Genomic DNA, 17,335 nt, shown 5'->3' with positions numbered 1-17,335 from the left:
GGCATAAGGTGGTGTCTCTACCCATGGAATTCTACAAACAAGAATACTGGAGTGGGTTGCCATTCCCTTCTTTAGGGGATCTTCCTGACTCAGGATTTGAACCCAGGTCCCCTGCATTGAAGGCAGATTCTTTACTGTCTGAGCTACCAGGAAAAGCTCCCCAAAATAACTAAAGTACAAAAACTCATAAAACATTGGTAATAGTTTGGAGAAACAAACACATCGTCTTTGTATAATGAATGCTTCAATGCTATTTTCACAGGAGCTAACTCTGCTCAACTTTCCAATTAATTTTAGCAACTTAATCTTTTAAAATGGTTTGCCAGCATGAATTACAGTGTGATTCTGTATCTAAATCACATTGGTTTTCTTTGGAGTTTAAATTAAATTATATTTGTTGCTCGTTGCTCTCTTTTCAAGGAAGCATAGAAGTGTATCAAGCAGTGTACAGTGGGGAGATGACTTCCAGGAAGACATCTCTGCTGAGTTAAATAATAAACAGATTGTTCCCATGTATATGGAAACAAAGGGCTTTCCTGTTGCTCTGAAGAGCCTGTAAAGAAGTGAGGCTTTACCAAAAAAAAAAAAAAAAAAAAAAAGACAAAATTAAGGGATTGAAAATACCCTGAATGGTCCATATATGAATTGAGTATCTTAGGGAAATGAAACTGGAAAATATTCCTTCTCTTCCAATGTTAGTGCTAATGCTCTATGTCAAGTTCATATTATCTAACACCAGTTTGATAGGAGGCTTCTCTATTCTCTTTCTCCAAAATCTACCTCTCACATTTCCAATCCTGTGATGTTCTACAGTGTATGTTGGAATGAGCCCTCCATTGCTCTGAGGGACCCCCACTGCCTGAAGAATATAGTTCAACCTCCTTGTAAGACTGTCAAGCTTTCCAAGATCTGACTCCAAGTTATCTCTCATCACCTGTTAACTCACACCAAAGTTATACTCTCCTTCTAGAATAGTCCGAAGTTTCCTTTCTTGGTTCTTTCTTAGTCTACTCATCCTTTATCCTCACCTCTCAAACAATCTTCTCATCTCTAAAGGTTCAGATAAAATAGCATTTCTTTCTAGATCTTCTTATGCTTTATTTAATTTTGTTATGTGATATATCACCTTTTTAGTTATTGTATTTAGTTGTCCATAGCATTTTTCTGTGAAAAACTAAACTATAGTACTCAAATCTGAAACTGCACAATTTTTATTTTTGTTTATCCATATGCTCCCTCCCAACATCTTAAATGAAGAACAAAAAAATCTTAGCACTAACAGAATAAAACACACGCACTTGTACAAATAAGTTGACATAAGTGTTTCACTCTCCTAACCATTTAACCTGAAATTTAAAAGAAAAAACTTACATATATTTACCAAGTGACATTTCTTTTTAACTTACTCAGTAGGGGCTTCCCAGGTGACTCAGGGGTAAAGAATCCACCTGTGATGCAGGAGACTCAGGAAAAGCAGTTTTGATACCTGGGTCGGGAAGATCCCCTGGAGGAGGACAAGGCAACCCACTCCAGTGTTCTTGCCTGGAGAGTCCCATGGACAGAGGAGCCTGGTGGGCTATAATCCATGGGGTCGCACAGAGTCAAACACAACTGAACAACTGAACATGCATGCACACACTCAGTAAACACAGAAATTCTCTGACAACTTCAAATATCAACTTGTAGGTGATGATGATTTTAAACAGATGAAAGTGAAGTGAAAGTCATTCAGTCGTGTCTGACTCTTTGTGATCCCATGAACTACACAGTCCATGGGATTCTGCAGGCCAGTATACTAGAGTAGGTAGTTGTTCCCTTCTCCAGGGGATCTTCCCAACCCAGGGATCGAATCCAGGTCTCCTGCGTTGTGGGCTAATTCCTTACCAGCTGAGCCACAAGGAAAGCCAAAGAATACTGGAGTGGGCAGCCTATCCCTTCTCCAGCAGATCTTCCCAACCCAGGAATCGAACTGGGGTCTCCTGCATTGCACAGATTCTTCACCAGTTGAGCTAACAGGGAAGTCCTTAAATAGATGATCCTCCTAATACTGTCTTTCCTGGCATATTCATGGGCTTCCCAGGTGGCACTAGTGTTAAAGAACCATCTGCCAATGCAGGAGACATAAGAGATGTGGCATATTCATAATTTAAAGAATGCTAATTCTCATCCTAAGGATCAAATAAAAGCTGAAAGTAATATTGACTGCAGTAACAACGAAAAATTTTGTTTAGAATTTGTCTGAGAAGTGACAGAAAACCCAAACTCATTTCACTTAAGCAAAACAAACAAACAGAAATTTAAAAAGCATTTTATAAAAAATATATTGTGGGCCTTCCCTGGGGGTTCAGGGGTTGAGAATTTGCCTTGCAATGCATGGGACTCAGGTTCAATCCATGTGTGGACAACTAAGATCCCACATGCTGCAGAGGATATAAGCCACGACTGCTGAGCCTGCACAATGAAGGCAACAGGGAGTCCCTCCGCCACATTTAAAGATCCCCTGTGCTCCAACTAAGACCTGATGCAGCCAAATAAATACATGAATTTTTTTTTTAAAAGTAACAGAAAATTAAATAAGCAAACTACACACCAATATGAAATAAATTATATCCATAATACAAAAGAAGTCTTACAACTTAAGAAGAGGGCATGCAACCCATTAAAAAATGAACAAAGTATTTCAATGGATATTTAACAAAAGAAGGTATGAATAAACACATTGAAAATGCTAAACATTATTAGTCATAGGAAAATGCTAATTACGCCTCTTCACCTTTCTTAAAATGTCCAACATTAAAAACAATGATAATGCAAAGCATTGGTCAGGGTCTGGAACCCTGGGAATGTGCATACAATGCTGATAAGGTATAAAATGGTATTACTGATTTAGAAAAGATTTTGAAAGTCCCCTATACAGCTAAACATGCAATAACCCTATTACCCAACAATTAAACTTCAGGCTCTTATCCAAAGGACAAGAAAATATATATGCACAAAAACTCAAAACCATTTTGTTGCTGTTCAGTCCTTCAGTCATGTCTAACTCTTCATGTCCCCAAGGACTGCAGCACCCAAGGCTTTTCTGTCCTTCACCATTTCCTGGAGCTTGCTGAAACTCATGTGCATCGAGTTGGTGATACCATACAACTATCTCATCCTCTGCCATCCACTTCTCCTTCTGCTTTCAATCTTTCCCAGCATCAGGGTATTTTCTAATGAGGCAGTTCTTCTCATCAGGTGGAAAAACTATTGGAGCTTCAACATCAGTTCTTCCAAAGAATATTCAGATTTGATTTCTTTTAGAATTGACTGGTTTGATCTCCATGCAGCCCCAGGGACTTTCATGAGTCTTCTCCAACACTACAGTTTGAAACCATCAATTCTTCAGCACCCAGCTTTCTTTATGGTCCATTTCTCACATCCATACATAACTACTGGAAAAACCATAGCTTTGACTAGATGGACCTTTGTTGGCAAAGTAATGTCTCTGCTTTGTAATATGCTGTTTATGTTGGTCATAGCTTTTCTTCCAAGGAGCGAGCATCTTTTAATTTCATGGCTGCAGTCACCAGCTGAAGTGATTTTGGAGCCCAAGAAAATAAAGTCTCTCACTGTTTCCATTGTTTCCCCATCTATTTGCCATGAAGTGATGGGACCAGATGCCATGATCTTAGTGTTTTGAATGTTTGAGTCACTCTGCTCTTTCACTTTCATCAAGAGGCTTTTAGTTCTTCTTTGCTTTCTGCCATAAGGGTGGTGTCATCTGCATACTGGAGGTTCTTGATATTTCTCCTGGAGATCTAGATTCCAGCTTGTGCTTCATCCAGTCCAGCATTTCTCATGATGTACTCTGCATATAAGTTAAATAAGCAGAGTGACAATATACAGCCTTGATGTACTCCTTTCACAATTTGGAACTAGTCCATTGTTCCATGTCCAGTTCTTACTGTCGCTTCTTGACCTGCATTCAGGTTCCTCAGGAGGCAGGTAAGGTGGTTTGGTATGCCCATCACTTTAAGAATTTTCCATAGTTTGTCATGATCCACACAGTCAAAGGTTTTAGCATAGTCAGTGAAGCAGATGTCCTGCAATTCTTTTGCTTCTTCTATGATCCAACAGGTGTTGGCAATTTGATCTATGGTTCCTCTGCCTTTTCTAAACCCAGCTAAAACATCTGGAAGTTCTCGGTTCATGTACTATTGAAACCTAGCTTGGAGAATTTTAAGCATTACTTTGCTAGCCAGTGAAATAAGTGCAACTGTGTGGTAGTTTGAGAATTCTTTGGCATTACCTTTCTTTGGGATTGAGATGAAAAATGACCTCTTCCAGTCCTGTGGCCACTGTTGAGTTTTCCAAATTTGCTGGCATATTGAGTGCAGCACTTTAACAGCATCATCCTTTAGGATTTAAAATAGTTCAGCTGGAATTTTATCACCTCCACTAGCTTTGTTCGTAGTGATGCTTCCTAAGGCCCACTTGACTTCACACTCCAAGATGTCTGGCTCTAGATGAGTAATCACAATGTTTATCTGGGTCATTATGATCTCTTTTGTATAGTTCTGTATATTCTTGCCACCTCTTCTTAATATCTTCTCCTTCTGTCCGGTCCATACCATTTCTCTCCTTTATTGTGCCTGTCTTTGCACGAAATTTTCACTTGGTATGTCTAATTTTTTTGAAGAGATCTCTAGTTTTCCCATTTATTGTTTTCTTCTATTTCTTTGCACTGATCACTGAGGAAGGCTTTCTTATCTCTCCTTATTATTCTTTAGAACTCTGTATTCAAATGGGTATATCTTCCCTTTTCTTTTTTGCCTTTCACTTCTCTTCTTTTCTCAGTTATTTGTAGGTCTTTCTCAGGCAACCATATTACCTTTCTGCATTTCTTTTCTTGGGGATGGTTTTGATCACTGCCTCCCTAACTATGTTATGAACCTCCATCTACAATTCATCAGGCACTCTGTCTATCACATCTAATCCCTTGAATTTATTTGTCAGTTCCGCTGTATAATCATAAGGGATTAGATTTAGGTCATGCCTGAATGGCATAGTGGTTTTCCCTACTTTCTTCAATTTAAGTCTGAATTTGGCAAGGAGTTTAAGATTAGCCACAGTCAGCCCCCGGTCTTGTTTTTGCCAACTATATAGAACTCCATCTTTGGCTGCAAAGAATACAATCAGTCTGATTTCAGTATTGACCATCTGGTGATGTCCATGTGTAGAGTCTTCTCTTGTGTTGTTGGAAGAGCATGTTTGCTATGACCAGTGCATTCTCTTGGCAAACCTCTGTCAGCCTTTGCCTGTTTAATATTTTTTAATTAACTAATTTATTTTAATTTGGGGATAGCTACTTTACAATATTGTGATGGTTCTGCCATATATTGACATGAATCAGTTAAGGGGGAACATGTGTCCTCCATTCTGAAACCCCCTGCTATCTCCCTCTCCACCCTGCTTCATTCTGTACTCCAAGGCCAAACTTGCCCATTACTCCAGGTATCTCTTGTTTTCCTGTTTTTGCATCCCAGTCCCCTATGATGAAAAGGACATCTTTTTTTGGTGTTACTTCTAGAAGATCTTGTAGGTCTTCATAGAACCATCCAACTTCAGCTTCCTCAGCATTAGTGGTTAGGGCCTAGACTTGGATTACTGTGATATTGAATGGTTTGCCTTGGAGACAACCAAAGATCATTCTGTAATTTTGAGATTGCACCCACATACTGCACTTCAGACTCTTGTTGACTATGAGGGCTACTGCATTTCTTCCAGGGGTAGAAGATATAATGGTCATCACAGCAGTAGATATAATGGCCATCTGAATTTAAATCCACCCATTCTGGTCCATTTTAGTTCACTGATTCCTAAACTGTCAATGTTCACTCTTGCCATCTTCTGTTTCACCACTTCCAGTTTACCTTGATTCATGAACCTAACATTCCAGGTACCCATGCAACATTGTTCTTTACAGCACCGGACTTTATTTCACCACCAGACACATTCACAACTCGGCATTGTTTCCACTTTGGCTCTGCCTCTTCATTCCTTCTGGAGCTATTTCTCTGCTTTTCTCCAATTGGATATTAGGCACCTACCAACCTGGGAGTTCATCTTTCAGTGTCATCTCTTTTTGCCTTTTCATCCTGTTCAAAACTACTGTTTCAAAACTACCCTCAATAGTAGTAAAAGTCAAAAACTGGCATCAACACAAGTGTTGACTAAGCGGTAAGTAGATCAATAAATGCTGGTGTATTCTTTCAAAGCATTTATAGTTGGTAAGAAAAGTGGAATAAATGTTATGGATAAATCTCAAAAATGTTATTCTATACAAGAGAAGCCAAACTAACGAGTACATACTTTACAATTTCACTTATGTGAAGTACATAGTTTATGATTTCATTTATATGATAGAAAAGGCAAAATCAGATGTTACAACAGTAGTTACCATGAGATATGAAGATTGAATGAAAGAGATATAAGGGAACACTGGAAAGATCATACATCTTTATCAGGACGATTCTTAAATGGTTGTATGAATGTGACGTGAAAGTCGCTAAGTCATGTCCAACTCTTTGTGACCCCATGGATTAGTAGCCCGCCAGGCTCCTCTATCCATGGAATTCTTCAGGCCAGAATACTGGAATGGGTAGCCATTCCCTTCTCCAGGGGATCTTCCCAACCCAGGGATCGAACCCAGGTCCCCCACATTGCAGGAGGGTTCTTTACCATCTGAGCCACCAGGGAAGCCCAAATGGTTGTTTATATTTGTCCAAATTCTCAAGACTTAAATTTTTATCTTTATTTAAAAAAAAACATCATCTTTTCTACCAATTCACCATTGAGGAGTGGAGAGAGATGTCATTATGTTTGAAAGAGGTAAGGAGCTGTTAAGCTAGAGCGTTAGACTGTTTATCCAGATGACTATTTCAATCACCTAAGGGAAAGATAGAATATAGGATGGAGAGGACAAATAGACTAGTTATGTGAAAAGAATTAACTCATCTCTGTTTAGATTGTGAGCATGATGAGGCCTGGGGAATCCACCACCCTCCATATCTGACATAAGTAATAACATCAGCCAAACTCACAACAGTTAACACTTACATGATATTACTATGGGCCAGATGTGCCTCTCAGAACTTTAAATATATTAACTCATTTATAGGAAGTACTCAGCTATGTCTGGCAAAATAAAAATCCTCCCTATTTAAAAGTATCCAAATGCATTATAGAAGCTAGTTATGCAATTTACAACAGACGTTGATCTCATCGTGAGACATGCATACCTAATGCATTGCAGTACTAATATATCATAATGGATGAGGCAATGTATTACTTTTTTATATTCAAAATTGAGAATACAACTGTATTTCCAAGAATGACTGAAAACACTAAGTGGCCAATGACAGTCATTTCTTTAGTCATTAATCTATAGAATGTTGTTTGTTCATCACTGAGGTTCCTACAGTGCCTGTCATTCTATGAAAACTTTAATCTACTATTAGGGCTTGAACTTTCCTTTCAAGGATTCTTAGTTATGTCACAGACTCTTGGAAATGCATCAACACACATTCTTTTATGAATGTGATTTCAATAGAGAGTTTGACAAAAATGTTGCTATGGTAAATTTCAAAAGTTAGCCTTGCCATCAAGGCCTTTTTCTTAAGAGGCTTTCATCCAGGAAATAACCTGGGCACACCTAGGATCTGGTTTGATGCAGATGTGTCTCTTCAGTACACTGTGAAAGAACTTCTAAACATAACTGCCTTATTCAACTTTGAATTTTTAGAATGTCATGTGTGTGTGTGTCTGTGCCCAGTCATGTCTGACTCTTTGTGACCCCATAGACTGCAGCCTGCCAGGCTCCTCTGTCCACGGAATTTTCCAAGCAAGAATACTGGAATGGATTGCCATTTCCTCTGCCAAGGGATCTTCTCCACCCATAAGTAAACTAAATGTCAAAAGTTTTATTTCTCATAAACTATCAAGTACATAGTTCATGATTTCATTTAATACCTATTAACACCCATTTCATATAATATCCACCCCTAATTCTGGAAAATCTGATCAATTAAAAAACACTCACACACACATACACACACACACACACACACACACACGCCACAATGATTTGACTGAGCCAGTATAGGATACTTTACACTTATCAAAGGAATGATTAAAATAGTTGACAAATTGCTCCAGTGTATCTTAGAGGTATTTGGCCATGGCTCCAACATTTGGCTATGGCTTTCACTTTTGTATGGACTGTTATCAGCATTTTCAGTGTTTAAAAGACAGCTCGATGTGTTGATGTATTTTTGTGTGTGTGTGTGTGTGTTTTAACTAGTCTTATATTATACTTTTTCTCATGAGTGTGTGCTGAAAATCTTATATAGAGATTAAATATAAATTCCAATATCTGTCCCTTGGTTTACTTCCAATATTTAGGTAATATCAAGATGACCTTTATAAACTGTAGAAACTTTAAGCAATATGAAGGATGGTAGTTTTAAAACATGTAACTCATCTTTGGGTTCCTGTCAAACCAAAAAAACAAATAAGCAAAACGTCAAATGCTTGTCTGTTAGAGAAGGAAAATCAAACATCTGTAAGTAGCCCGAAGAGATCATAATGAAGAATTTAGAAAGAGGAATGGCTTTGGGTAGTTTTTACAGCAGTCTGTGAGCAAACAGAGTTGAAAAGTCAAGCACTTGAGTGAACGGTTCAACACAGGATTCCTTATGGATGCTCTCCGAGGCAGTGGTCAGACACCTCTGCCGCAGAGTCATGTGGGCGAGAGAATGACTTAGCACTGCATACAAATCGATGGCATTACATGTGTGCGTGCCCAGTGGGCGGCTGGCAACCAGGGACGGAATGCCAATTACCAATGCCACTTCTTCATTTATATCGCATTGGGATGCAGATGGTGGCTGAAGACCCTAAAAGTGCATTTATTGTTGCAAGAAAGTCAATATTTCACAATAACTCTAGGCAGGGATTTAAATTCTAGGCAGCCCATTTACTTCTTCACACACGTGTATATTGCTATCCATTGCCACCAATACCTAGGAGCAGAGTGGTTCCACGAGGCTCCTCATTTGAAACTGAGTCTTCACAAAGTAACAGCCTATGCTTCATCAGAAAAAATAAGTGATTAGAAGAAAGTTCTCTGAATTTCAAGACAGCCTATTTACTTCTCTTGCCCCCTCCTCTCCTCAGTCATTTTCCTACTTTTTTCTGAAGGGATGTTTCATTTTTAATAAAATCTGTCACCTAGTCAAAAGTGTCATGTTTATCCTTCCTACGGATGACTTGCCAACACGATGCTGTGAGAACAGACACAGATAACAGAATGTAAACTTGACTTTTTAAAAATGATATGTTTTGATGGAAGGAAGAATATATTTATAAATCTCAAATAAAGCTAGGGTCCTTTTCTGAACTAATGTCTTCTTGCCTGTTTATAAATAGAAGTATAACTTTATTTATGGTTTTTGAAGCATGCCTTTTAGATGAATTTACCTTAAATAAAAGAGAGTAAGATGTATACCAGGTGGTGCAGTGGTAAAGAATCCGCCTGCCAGTGTAGGAGACCCAGGTTTGATCCCTCGGTCAGGAAGATCTCCTGGAGAAAGAAACGTCAACCCACTCCAGCATTCTTGCCTGGCAAGTTCCATGGGCAGAGGAGTCTGGCAGGCTACAGTCCATAGGAGTCGCAAAGAGTCATACACGATGGAGTACACATGCATGCTGAAGATATTTTACATAAATTTGTCCTTTATGGCACACACACACACAATTAATTAAAAGATATATTCTTCATCCTTTCTCATAATAGCTATTGAGTTACTAGGACAAATAAAGAAATGAATCCATCTGATGCAGCTGATAGTCTTGTAAAATCTTTCTTCCCTTTTCCCCCATTTTCCTTTGCAGAGTATAAAAAGGATCAGAAATACCTATTTGCTAACTTAAGTTTCACACTTATGCTGGTGTCAAAAAATAGCCTCTCTCTCCATATATATTTTTCATTATTAAAAAAGCCAACTTTGTGGAAATACACTGTCAGCTCTGTGGTTAAAACTCTAAAGAAGATATTATCAGGGGGGAAAAACACAGGGTCCCTCTAGGCTCCTTTCTAGTCTCTTCAGCCACTACAAAGCGCAACCAGGCACCCGCCTGCCCACCTGTGTGCGGTACTTCCTGTCGACCTGAATGGAGAAGCTTGCGAAAGGGAAAAGTGAAGTTACAGCCTGAGGGCCACTACTACCGACGGTGCGTGCTGCGACCTCTGAAGCCTCCATGCGCTCTGCAACCAGGAAAGCCACCCGCTGAAATCAGAAGCCTGTGCATTGCAAATAAACATAGCTCCCGCTCACACAACTAGAGAAATCCCTCATGCAGCAGTGCAGACCCAGTACCACCAAAAATAAGTAAGAGCTGCTACTGATATGTATGGATGTGAGAGTTGGACTATAAAGAAAGTTGAGCACTGAAGAATTGATGCTTTTGAACTGTGGTGTTGGAGAAGACTCTTGAGAGTCCCTTGGACTGCAAGGAGATCCAACCAGTCCATCCTGAAGGAGATCAGTCCTGGGTGTTCATTGGAAGGACTGATGCTGAAGCTGAAACTCCTGATGCAAAGAGCTGACTCATTGGAAAACACCCTGATGCTGGGAAAGATTGAGGACGGGAGGAGAAGGGGATGACAGAGGATGAGATGGTTGGATGGCATCACTGACTCAATGGACATGGGTTTGGATGGACTCCGGGAATTGGTGATGGACAGGGAGGCCTGGTGTGCTGCAGTTCATGGGGTTGCAAAGAGTCAGACATGACTGAGCTACTGAACTGAACTGAATTGAACTGAACTGATATGACGGGGCCAAAGAGAAACTCCCATAATTATACTTAACTATTGAAGGGAATGCCAGTCTATTTACATTTAACTAGCATGCTTATTTAGGAGAAGGCAATGGCACCCCACTCCAGTACTCTTGCCTGGAAAATCCCACGGACAGAGGAGCCTGGTGGGCTGCAGTCCATGGGGTCGCTATGAGTCAGACACGACTGAGTGACTTCACTTTCCCTTTTCACTTTCATGCACTGGAGAAGAAAATGACAACCCACTCCAGTGTTCTTGCCTGGAGAATCCCAGGGACGGGGGAGCCTGGTGGGCTGCAGTCCATGGGGTCGCTATGAGTCAGACACGACTGAGTGACTTCACTTTCACTTTTCACTTTCATGCACTGGAGAAGAAAATGACAACCCACTCCAGTGTTCTTGCCTGGAGAATCCCAGGGACGGGGGAGCCTGGTGGGCTGCCGTCTATGGGGTCGCACAGAGTCGGACACGACTGAAGCGACTTAGCAGCAGCAGCAGCATGCTTATTTGAATCATTGCCTTTGCTACTAATGATTTGGTGTTCTAATTACAAATAAGATCTGTATGAATGGATTCAATGTGAAAAAAGGGTTTCTTTGAAGGCAGAGAAGGAGCGATTTATGAAATTTGCTCTCTTGCCACCATTGAATAATCTGGTTGCATTTGGAAGCTCTTCTCCTAGTGTCTGCTCCACTGGTATCTGGCTGCAAATAAGTGGACCAGAGTTGAGACCATCACGAAGGTCATCACTGAGTGCAGCTTTTGGATACAAATCAGTTCAGCCTAAAATCACTTGAGCACAAATGGCAAAAGTTACATGGAAAATTAATTTTAAGCATCCCTTTAAATCTTGTTGCTGAAACTATGCGGGGTCCTTTAGGATAAAATTGCCAGAGTTTCAGGAAATATGAGTGTCAGTATTGATATTTGTTGAACAAAATGAAGAGTAGCAGAAGCATTAGAAAGGGAGGAAGTGGAAGAGAAGACTCTCCGAGAGTAAATCGCACCAGGAGCTTTTAAGACAATCAAAGGCTATAAAATACTGGGGCATATAAGATAAATCCAAATGCATTTTCATCCATCATCCCTCTGAGAAATGGAGCACGCGTAAACAAGAGGACAAATTGGTACTTGTGGAAGCAAACTTTCCAATCTCTCTGCTGCACTCATCTCAAATAGTGTTTGGATGCCTCTCAATCAGCATGGTGCTTGTACCGAAAATGCTAAATGGCAAACATCTACAGGGCCAGGAGTAGAAGGATAAATGCATCCTTTTGAAACATCTAAAAGAGAGAATTCTAATTGATAAGCTACCATTTGTATAGCAGAATGAAAATAAGAAAAGTCCAGATTTCACCAAGAACAAACTATTGATACACACCCCGACACTGTAAGACCCAAAGACATTAGACTGGGTGAAAGGAAATGAAAAAGTACATACTGTGAGGTTTTACTATGTGATGATATGAAGTTCTAGAATATGCTAAGTTAATTAATAGTACTAGAAATCAAATCAATATGTGTACTGTTTTACAAGTTGGTAGAGTGATGGGTTACACAGAATTTGTCAAAACTCCTTGGAACATTTAATTAGATCTGTGCATTTCACTCTATATAAAGTATGCCTTCATTAAATTATGCATAGGGAAAAGTTACAACAGAGTTGAAAAAAAATATTAAGCCCCGGGGACAAAATTACTTTCACAAAATATAAAAAAATGACAATTTATTCAACAAATATTTACTGGATGCTTTTTAAGTGATAGAAATTGCTTGGGGCACTTACGATACATCAGTAAACCAATTAGAAAATAATCGATGCCTACATTTCAGCAATCAAGAGGAAAATAGCAAAAAGCTAGAAAAATAATAGAAGAAACTTTATAGTATAGTAGTAGTCATTGTTTAGTCGTTAAGTCTTGTCTAATTCTTTTGCAACCCCATGGACTGAAGCCCGCCAGGCTCCTCTGCCCGCGGGATTTTCCAGGCAAGAATGCTGGAGTGGGTTGCCATTTTCTTCTCCAGGGGATCTCCCCGACCCAAGGATTGAACCTGCGTCTCCTGCACTGGCAGGCGGATTCTCTACCACTGAGCCACCAGGTAGCCCATACAGTATAGTAGCAGAAGATAATAAATGCCACGGAAAAGTAAAAAGGTACAGGAAGGTGGAAAGAATCAGGAGTGCTGGCCAGGGAAGCAGAGACTGGGTTCAAATTTTAAGTAGGCGGCCAGGACAGGTACCACTGAGAAGATGAACTGCTCATGGACCGAGGCTTGCAGTGTGCATGCGACAGGGAGCAAACACTGCCAGCACAAAGACACAAGGGGGAATGCGCGCCGGCTGTCCGGGGAATGCGCACCGGCTGTCCGGGGAATGCGCGCCGGCTGTCCGGGGAACGCCCGGGAGACGCGGCCGAGGGGTGGGACCGGCCCGGGCGGGGACGGCCAGAGAGGCCAGGGGGAGTCACACGCGCAGCTGCCTTGGAGGGTCAACGTGAGAATTTTGGCTTTGGTTGGAAGGAGACGGGGAAACAATGAAGTTAAATAATATATATAACGCACTGGCAGTTTGGCAGTGAATCTTGGTTGATGGGCCATAGAAGAAAAAGAAACCTGTTGTTAGCAGGAGATGGTGACAAGTGTATGTACTGGCTGATCAGAAGAATATAAAATTTACAACTTAGGAACAAATTTTAAATTAGGAATAAAATTAAAGCAAATTATACAAAGTGTTATCTCTTACTATGAAGTTCATGATGTATCAAAATATTGCATGCTGCTCTCGACCGACACTTCATATTTTGTTAACATAGCTTTCTAGTAGCTGGCAGTACTAAGTATACAGTTAATGGTTATATGATAGATAACTTTAATTTAATAAATATCATTTCTTAAGTAAAGAGTTTAGTAAAGTAAAGAAGTGATGCATATTATGAATTTTTACCATGCTTTATCACTGGATAAAACTAACTCTTTCTGTTCTTAAGTTTTGATAGTTAATATCAATTTTATTTTTCAGTTATTGTGACTTGCTAATGTTCCTAATCTATCTTATCAATATTTATTACATTTCTGTATATTTATTTACATCCCAAGGCTATGTAGAGAAGAATCTGTGGCTTTATTTATTAAACAATGAATATTCTTGTTTAATAAATATTGTTTTAAGGCAAAAGTCTAGTTAGTGGATGATTTTTTTCTAGCAACATTAAGAAAAAGGAATACTGACATGAAAAAGCTGAAATTTCTACATTATATAGAGGACAAGAACTGTACAAAGAAAAATAGCATACTTCTTAGCTTTGGCAGATTAAAATCAAATAAAACTTTAATGCATGCATGTGTGTGTGCATGCTAGGTCTCTTCAGTCATGTCCAGCTCTTTGTGACCCCATGGACTGTAGCCCACCAGGGTCCTCTGCCCACGGGATTCTCTAGTCAAGAATATTGGAATGGGCTGCCATACCCTTCTCCAGGGGATCTTCCTGACGCAAGGATTGAACCCGTGTCTCTTATGTCTCCTGCATTGGCAGGCGGGTTCTTAACCACTAGCAACACATGAGAAGCCCTAAAACATGTATAAACCATTTCAAAGCAGAAAAGCAAACTTGTTTAGTGCTTCTTAGCACAGACATCTGTACTGCTTCTGGCAAAATACTGTACCTCTGCTATTAAACTCACAGGAAACCATTACAATCACAGGATGCTATTAAAATTTATCATATTTTACAAATAAAATATAAAGTATGAATAAGTTCAATGGAATGAAAGTGATAATCTATGAGACAACAAGAAATGTAATGAAAGTACATCCAAAACCCCAGCCTGATAAAGGAGAATAAATATTTACTTTAGTGATAATACTCAGGCCAAAGTGCCTTTTATTCCTAGTTTGACTGTACAAAATGTTACCGTGCAAATAAAATTTTAACTTGTCAAGTACTGTTATTATCTGGTGTAGCTGATGGTCTACTGAGAGGTTCAAAGAGGTTCACTTGCCCTGTGACCGATGATACTTACGAGAGCAAGTATCTTTTACTCCTTTGCCTTCATGGTTAAATCTCCATTAGGTCAACATGAATAATGATGTAAACACGCTAGGTTCTTTTCTGACTTTTAACTGGAGGATCTTTTAATGAGTTTCATAACTGAAAGACCCAGTGTTTCTGGAATGTCCACTGGTTACTAGAAAATTTGTTCTGTGTAAAAGAACTTTGGGGTGAAAATATGTTCATTACTCCCAAATAAAGCCATTAGTGTACAGGAAATGTACATTGAAGCATCTGTAACTAAAATTATATTTCTTATATATTTCTAGTCAAAAAAATAAAAATTATAAGATTTAATGAACGACATTAGAGAGATAATCTTAACTGTCAGCAGACAGCTCTGAGGTAACCACTGTTGAAAACCAGTACTGTTCTTTCATCCTTTCTGCAACAGTACACACCAAGCCAGGCCTCATTATGTGCTTCCTTAACTATTAAGAAGTCCTCAAAAGCCACCTGAAGCCAATATTCTCTTTCGTTGTTCTCAGAGAGTTATAGGGAGGCAGAGTTGAGCATGGGAGGCTTTATAGGAAATTCTAAGTAGAAGGAAGAGTTCCTCTCCATCGGCAAGTGAAGAAAAGCATGCAGTGAGCTTTCCCAGAAGCTGGGGGAAGCTAACCATTCACGAACACTGCACAAAAGGCCTTTTGCTTTGGGTCAAGATACCCCGAGGCATGTGCCTTGTGTTGATATACAAGAGGGTCCAAGGCACGGGCTCCCCCCAACAAGTTATTCTGCATTAACATTTGCTTTCTGAAGTTAGAATTTAGCATCTTGAAGACTCCCAAAGTCTGAGCCCAAGGAACACTTTGCCTCAGGGACACCTTTGCCCATGGGAACCACGGGAAGCCTCATGACTGTGGGTCCGTGAACGAGAGATTAAACATGAAATCCTAACCATGAATAGGAATGCTCACGCTGGGCTAGCTGTACAGAGGAAGCTTTTCTGGGTCCACTTTTTGTCTGGATTCTAAGTGCTATCTTACTAATCAGGACGTGCTGGTTGGGTGGGGGATGTAGGAAAATAAAATGTGACTCATTAACCACACTCTTCAAATAAGAAACCCATTAGATGGTCTGTGATACGTCATGCAGTAAATTACAGAACGCAGTGGAAACAGCACATCTGGTTTTATGGCCCATCCTGTCACAAGCCATGATTAAATCAGTGAACCACATTTAGAATCAAAGGGTGGGAGGGACATAGAGCAACCGTCAAGTAAAACGGCAAGGCGTCAGCACGGTGGTGCTGGCCTCTGTGTGAATTACAGACAAGCACCAACCTGGGAGAGAATGCAGCCCCAGCAGGACACGTGGCTTGTGGATGCCAGACATCCTCATCCCTTAGGTGTTGGGTAGAACACCGACTCTGAAACCTTAGTTAAGTGCACAGGTTACTTAACTAAAGCTTCCCTGGTGGCTGAGATGGTAAAGAATCCGCCTGCAATGTGGGAGACCCGAGTTTGATCCCTGGGTCGGGAAGATCCCCTGGAGGAGGGCATGGCAACCCACTCCAGTGTTCTTGCCCCGAGATCCCCATGGAGAGAGGAGCCTAGTGGGCTACAATCCACGGGGTCACAAAGAATCAGACATGACTGAGCGACTTTCACTCACTCACTCACACAGGTTCTTCTGAGAAGAGGATTTAATAATCCATCAACTCTCTTCTAAGGTTCATGGTGTTATTGAAAGACCACAGATAATGAGAAAAAGCAGATGGCAGTGAAGGAGAAATATAAACATAACATTTGAAGGTCAAGGAACAAAAAAGTTTGCATACAATTGCTGAGACTGGAAAAGGCATGGAAGCATGTCCAGCAGGAGGTGGGGGTGACTGCTTTCCCCAAGGAGGAAGGACATGCGGGGAAGGGCAGAGGTAGAGATACCGGAGCATGGACTCAAAGTGCAAACAGTGTCGTCTTATTAAAGGAATGCCTATCAGATTATGCAGGAGACCAGAGGGAGATGAGTCTAGGTCACAAGGTCACAGGGGACATTCCATTTCAGACTAAGCTATTGGTTTATTCTTTATTCCACTGACGACAGGGGATTTTTAGAAGTTTTAAGGAGAGAAGTGACACAAAGATAATTGTGTCTTAAATGATGCATCTTGGGTCAGGAGAGGAGATAACCTAAGACTATTTTGCAATTTTCCAGGGGGGAATGTACTGAAGATCAAGCCTGGAGGGGCAGCAGGATGAAGTGAGGGCAGGTGTCAAGCGCAGGACCTTGTGAATGATGAAATGCAGGGTGTGGAGGATGAGAAGGACTCAGAGATGACTGAGAAGCCAGCTTACAGGATAAGTATCATTATGCTATTATCTAGTAATGGAAAGAGGGAAATGGGGATTAGGAAAGCTTTGAGAAATGATGCGTCTGATTTTATGGTTACTCTCCATGATA

This window comes from Muntiacus reevesi, chromosome 11 (assembly GCF_963930625.1).
Source record: "Muntiacus reevesi chromosome 11, mMunRee1.1, whole genome shotgun sequence".
Classification (NCBI taxonomy): domain Eukaryota; kingdom Metazoa; phylum Chordata; class Mammalia; order Artiodactyla; family Cervidae; genus Muntiacus; species Muntiacus reevesi.
This window is presented reverse-complemented; position numbering follows the sequence as displayed.